The 6,817-nt window shown below is 47.4% G+C and overlaps 1 protein-coding gene across 1 annotated transcript in view; it reads right to left on the minus strand.

The window, feature by feature from the left end:
- STAG1 (stromal antigen 1) overlaps positions 1-1,499 on the minus strand; it is a 499,198-nt gene extending 497,699 nt beyond the window's left edge. Inside the window, exon 1 of the mRNA XM_043874053.1 lies at positions 1,315-1,499. The gene's annotated coding sequence lies outside the window, so the exon portion shown is untranslated. The remainder of the gene's footprint in view (positions 1-1,314) is intronic.
- Positions 1,500-6,817: the final 5,318 nt, after the last annotated feature.

Genomic DNA, 6,817 nt, shown 5'->3' on the forward strand with positions numbered 1-6,817 from the left:
ACTCAATACAATACACAAGTTGTTTTTATTTTCACTGTTCTGAATCTTTATTTTTCTAAGCGCTTCACGATCAGAATTTGCAATTTTCTTAAAAAGGCACATGAAAATCTAAAAGATGGAGTCAAATACCACGTAAGTCACAAATCACACAAGTTTCTTTATGCCATGTCAAATACTTTCATAAACACGACGTTCGCGGAGATGGAAAAAAAAACTCCTTTCTAGTCACAACCACGAGAATAAACTATACACATCATCTTAACATCGACTAACAGCAAATAATTCGCTATCGTCGCATACAAACAGCGTTGTTTTGAATCTATAAGTGTCCAAAACCATCCCCCGCTTTACACTCCCGGGGCACGATTCTCTGCAATATGAAGAGAATCGGTAACATTTCAAATGTAGGTAGACGAGGTGACGTGACAATCCTAAAACCTGAAAATTTCTTAGTCCCCACAACACACAAGAAGCACCCAGTCTGGACTCTCCAATCGAGGCCCAGGTTCAACTCCAGCACTCCCGTTTCCCAGCTCTTCACCCCGCCCCCACCCCGAGAAAGGAGGGAAAACAACTTTTATTGGCCTCGTCTCCCGGGGGGCTGGAAAACTAGCGGGGCAGTGCTCCGGCCTGGACACGTTTCACAAGGAGGCCTCCGTCGGGGGCGGGGAGGGCAGATAGCGGGAAAGCCCGGCTTTGACGTCCCCTCTGCCCCTGGCGCCAGCCCCCCGCTCCTCCCCACTGAGAAGAGGCCTGGGCCGGTCGCCTCGCCGAGCGACCCCCAGGCCCCTCAGTCGAGGCGAGCTCGTTGTCATGTGACGACGCCGCCGCCGCTAAAAGACCGGAGAAACGCAGGGCGGCGGATGGCATTCGCACCAGCCCGCCTCGGCCCGCTCCCGCCGGGAGCGGGCGAGTCCCGAGAGTCCGGGCGGGGGGGCGGAGGGCGGGCTTGGCGGCGGGCCCCAGCGCGCCACAAAGGCTTCCGCGCCCGTCGCCGTAGTGCCCGAGCGGGCGGGGGCACAATTTTCGGGGCCCGCGGGAGGGGTGCGGAGCGACTAGGGTTCCGGGGTGCCCGCCGCGCCCACAGCCGTCCCCGCTGGCGCCCGGACGGCCGGCGACCGCCGCGCCCCGCACAGGCCTGCGCGGCCTCCCTCCCCCGCGCGGGGCCCGCGCCCGGCCCGCCCGCTCTCCGCTCGCGCTCTCTCGCTCTCGCCCGGCCTCCATCTTGGATCGGCGCTTCCAGCCCCCGCGCCGCTGCCGCCGCATTCCCCCTCTTTCCCGCCCCCCGCCGCCGTCGCCGCCGCCCGCGCTCACCTCAGCTGCCCATCCGGGCACCGCCGGCCGTCGACCTAGTTTCCCCCCAAAAGTCTCCGGTGTGTTATTCCCGATGTGGGGGGGTTGTTACGGGGTGGTCGCCGGGGGTTCGGGAGCGGGGGCCGCGCCTTCAACGGAGCTGCAATCCTAACCCGCCATCTGGTGGCATTTTCCACACGCCAATGGCGCCGCTGCAGACTTGGGTCCGGACCGCCCTCTGCTGGCCGCGGTGCTTACTGCCTCGCTGACGGGACGGGCCTGCCCGGAAAGGGGAGGGAGTAGAGGCGCGAGCTGGGGGCCGCGGCGGGGACGCGCGCGAACGCTTCCCTGTGGGGATTGCGCGCACGCGCACCAGCGGGGCGGGAAACGTGGCCGCTGCGTGGCGGCCCGGCCCCCGCACGGAGCGCTGGCCCAGCTCAGCCAATCGCAAGCGGCGGATCCCTCTCCGTGAGGGGGCTGTGGACGGTTCGTGGGCCGCCCGAGGCGGGCGGAAGGATGGCTGCAGTGGCGCCTGCGCGCCCCGCTAGCTGAGTTGCCGCCCGCCATTTTTGGAGCTTTTCCGAGACTTGGGAGGGAAACCCGCCCCTGGCCCCTTCACCGCGGCCCCTCCCCAGGTCGCGGGACTGGCGCACCCCCGCAGCCCCGCCCGGCCCTGTTGCCCTCATCTGCCGCCTCTGCAGAAAAGCGGAGGGGTGGCAGCGCAAAACCCCGCTCCCGCCACTCCTGGTGTTAACCAAGGCCTCGGAGCTTAGCATTGTACGAGCGATTTATTGTGTGATGTTGACGAGGTGCTTTCGCGGGCGAGAGTGAAAAGGTTTTGAGGGCTGTTTGGGACCTCCCTCGCCGAGCATCTAGACGCAACACTCCGCGCCCCAGGCCGATTGGCGTCGTCACTGCCTCTAAAAGCAGATCCTTTCCGTGGTGCCGGCTTTGCATAAGGCGGCAGCATTGGCTAGTTAGTGAGAAAAGAATGTAAGTAGATTGAGAAAATGTAGCCTCCGCTTTGGAATCAGATTTCTCCTTCCACAGCCTAGGACTACTCTCAGTAGCTCTGAAATGGACGGGAGAATCCTAGCCGTTTAGGTGCCAAAAGGGAAACAATTGACTAACGTGAGATCATGACCAAAATATGCCTTTGAATGTCGCCTTTTCCCTATTCTTCCCCACCCCCCCCCTCCCTGCCTCTGCCAGACCGTGGCTCCGACCTTTCACCCACTCAAAACTTTGAATACAAAAGTGAATCCTTAATCTCCCAGGTCATCAGCCCCATTTATGACTGAATTCTCTTGTTACTGTAGCCAGCCAGCTCTATTTCTGTATTGCTTTAGAATCGCTCTACTCCTTTATAGTCTTAAGGGCCAGTCTCCAATAAATTATCCCTATTTCTGATTTCTCTCTCAAAGGTCACACTGTGTGGTTTTTTCACTGGAGGAAGCCCCAGTTCTACCTGGTTGGCTATGAAGTCGTGACTGCACTCCCACTTTATATATATATATATATCTCCCACTTTATATATATATAAACTCATCTTTGAGTGAATTCCTATTGTATTCTCTACAGACTGTTTCTCATTTTCCTTGTTAAGGTGCCAGTCCCAATCCGTACTAATAGATAAAATCATCTGGATAACAAGGATCAGAGCCATGGAATTCCAGTTTGATAGTCTTTCCATCTTAAAATACTTGTTGACATGCCATGTTCGTGACCTTTCAAATTCTCACCAAATTAACCCATTCTGCCCCTCGCCTTCTCTCCAAAATCAGTGCTTCTTCCAGGACTACCTATGTCGTCCATTCCTATTTCCTCCTTCCACCACTACTTTCCTAGGATCTTATATCTTCAGTATCTTAGCCATTGGCTTTTTTCTGTTTTTCAACAGTTTCCAAGGGCTTTTTAAAAATTTGTACTACTACCTCCAGTTACTAGATCAACCTTCTTTTCACTGTCACATTTCTTAGACGAAGTAGTCTCCTGCTTTCACTTCCACCTTATTCCTGACCTTTTATCAATCTAACCCATAATGGCAAACTGAATTTACACTTTAAAGTCACACAAGTTCTAACTTCCAATCATTTTCTCATCCTCTTTTTCTTGGCACACCCAATCCTTATCCCCTTCTTGAAACCCTGTGCCCCCCTTTTTAAGACAATTCCTGGAATCTACAACCTACCTAGTTTTCTGGTCTTTGTATTCCTTTGCTAGTGCCTCCTCTTTCTTCCAGCCCATAGGTCAGTTCTTAGCTCTCTGTGGTGTTCTCTACTACATTATTGCCCTTCAAAAGTCTCTTTAAATTACTATCTGTTCCTGATTTTTCCTTAGCATTCCTCATATTCAACCTTCTTGCCAGGAAGCTCCAGTGCAAAATTCAACATTTAAAATAATGCATCTTTCTTATTCAAGTTTCTGATTCCTCTTAGTAGCTTTGTAATATAAGATACATTCAACTTTTATCTATTTGATAAGATAAAGTAAAAGTCATTCAGTCATCTAACCCTATTGACTGTAGTCCATGGAATTCTCCAGGCCAGAATACTGGAGTGGGTAGCCTTTCCCTTTACCAGGGGATCTTCCCAACCCAAGGATGGAACCCAGGTCTCCCGCATTGCAGGTGGATTGTTTACCAGCTGAGCCACAAGGGAAGCCCAAGAATACTGGAGTGGGTAGCTTATCCTTTCTCCATCGAATCTTCCCAACCCAGGAATCGAACCGGGGTCTCCTTCATTGCAGGCAGATTGTTCACCAACCGAGCTATCAGGGAAGCCCAAGATAAAGTAGAAAGTTTAAATTTAGTCGCTTAGTCATTTCCAACTCTTTGCGACCCCATGAACTGTAGCCTACTAGGCTCCTCCGTCCATGGGATTTTCCAGGCAAGAGTACTGGAGTGGGTTGCCATTTCCTTCTCCAGAGGATCTTCCCAACCCAGGGATCAAACCCAGGTCTCCCACATTTAGGCAGATGTTTTACCTCTGAGCCCCCAGAGAAGTCTATAGGTCCTATAACAAGTTGACTTTGTTGCAGAGCCATATGTTTCCCAGGAGCCCCTGCTTTCATGAAATTCTTAACCAAGAGTCCAAAGATCTTGGCAACAGTTTTCAAATACCACAATTTTCATTAACAGCTTCAAGTTAGAGGTATGAACAAAAATGTCAAAAAGAATACCTGGAACTAGTGTGGATAGAGCTGAGGATTCTTCAGTATTATTTGGGGTAGGGAGTAAAGTATCAATAGAACAAACATTTGCTTAGTCCAAGTTTCTTAGTGCCCTTTGGAATTTCTACCTCATCGTTAATTTCAAATGACCTGAAATGAGACCTGACCCACTTTGAAGATTCAGGTTGATAGGTTAGTTGTCTAAAGAAGCAGCTCATGCCTATTAGACTTTTGTTTCAACTCAATCTCTTAGCCAATCTGGTCCAAAAGTATATAATACATAAAATACTAAATTTGAAAGTTATTATTATAAATTTTTAATTGCATTAAAGAATTACATGTAGATGTAATATAAATGCTTTACAGAATAAATCGTTAACATTTATTAACCAACAATGTGAAGAACTTTGTCTTATAAAAAGCTAACTTGTGGCTATTTAGATGGCAGAACTCCTTTTAAATTTTGGCTGAACTTACATCTTTTTCCTTTCTGGATAATTTTAGTATGAAGAATATTTCAAAGTTATTCCATTGACCTTAGAGTCCTGCTTAAAGTAAAAGACATTCAGCCAACTTGCTTCATGACAGTAATGATTGCATTCCTTTCACAGAAGCCTTTTTTTTTAATGACTTTTTTTTAGAGCACTGTTAGGTTCACAACAAAATTGAGCATGCACACGTGTATAGCCTCCCCTGTAATCAACATCATTCACCAGAATGATACAGTTGTTACTGAGGATAAACCTATATTGACACATTATAATCACTCAAAGTCCACAGGCAATTCCCTAGGGTTCACTGTTAGTATTGTACTTTCTGTGAGTTTGGACAAATGTGTAGTGATATACGTCCATCATTATAATAGTTTTTTTTTTTTTTTTTCATTGCCCTACAAATCCTCCACGCTCTGTGTATTCATCCCTCCTCTTCCCTCATCCCTGGGATGAGGGAAGTCACTAATTTTTATTGTCAAATGGATAGGTTGCCTTTTCAGTGGCTTCTCTCACTTTGTAATATGCATTTTAGCCACTTCCATGCCTCTTCCATGTCTTTGGATGGTTTAATGGCTCATTTCTTTTTAGAGAATAATTCATTGTCCAGATATACCACAGTCTTATTTATTCATTCACTCACACACACGTACTGAGGGACCTGTTGTTTGCTTACATGTTTTGGCAATTATGAATAAAGTTCCTGTGGACTTCCACAGGAAGTCACTGGAAGCCACTTCCAGTGGCTAAGTGGTAAAGAATCTGCCTGCCAATGCAGGAGATGCAGGTTCAATTCCTGGGTCAGAAAGATCCCCTGGAGAAGAAAATGACAACTCATTCCAGTATTCTTGCCTGAGAAATCCCATGGACAGAGGAGCCTGGTGGGCTACAGTCCATGGGTCACAAAGAATCAGGCACAACTGAGTCACTAAACAACAACAACAAACATTCCATATAGGTCTTTCTGCAGACGTAAGTTTTCAGCTCCTTTGAGTAAATACCAAGGAGTGTGATTGCTGGATCACATGGTAAGAGTATCTTTAGTTTTGCAAGACACTGCCAAACTGTCTTCCAAAGTGGCAGAACTATTTTGCATTCCCACCAGCAACGTAAGAGAGTTCCTGTTGCTCCATATCCTCATCAGCATTTGGTGTTGAAGTGTTCCAGATTCTGGCCATTCTAATCAGTATGTTGTGATATCTCATTGTTGCTTTAATTTGCACTTCTCTGATGGCACATTCTGTAGAACACCTTTCGTATGCATATTTGCCATTGTGTGTCTTCTTTGGTGACATACCTGTTAAGGTCTTTGGCTCATTTTTAAGTTGGGTTGTTTGTTTTTTTATAGCTGAGTTTTAAAAGTTTTTTATATAACAGTCTTTTATCAGGTATGTCTTTTGCAAATATTTTTTCCCAGTATGTGGCTTGCCTTCTGATTCTCTTGTCATTGTCTTTTCCAGGGCAGAAGTTTTTAATTTTATGAAACTCCAGCTTATCAATTATTTCTTTCATGGATTGTGTCTTTAGAATTGGGTAATACATAAAAAGGTATCACCCTACCTATGGTCATTTAGATTTTCTCCTAAGTTATCATCTAGGAGTTTCATAGTCTTGCATTTTACGTTTAGGTCTATGATCCATTTTGAGTTAATTTTTATGAAGGATCTAAGACCTGTGTCTAGATTCTTCTTTTTTGGGGATGTGGGTATGCAGTTCTTCCAGCAACAGTTATTGAAAAAACTATCTTTACTCCACTGTATTACCTTTGCTCCTGTGTCAAAGATCAGTTGATTATATTTATAGGAGTCTCCTTCTGGGCTCTCTGTTCTCTTCCATTGATCTATTTGTCTGTTCTTTCATGA

This window comes from Cervus elaphus, chromosome 19, assembly GCF_910594005.1.
Source record: "Cervus elaphus chromosome 19, mCerEla1.1, whole genome shotgun sequence".
NCBI classification, from domain to species: Eukaryota; Metazoa; Chordata; class Mammalia; order Artiodactyla; family Cervidae; genus Cervus; species Cervus elaphus.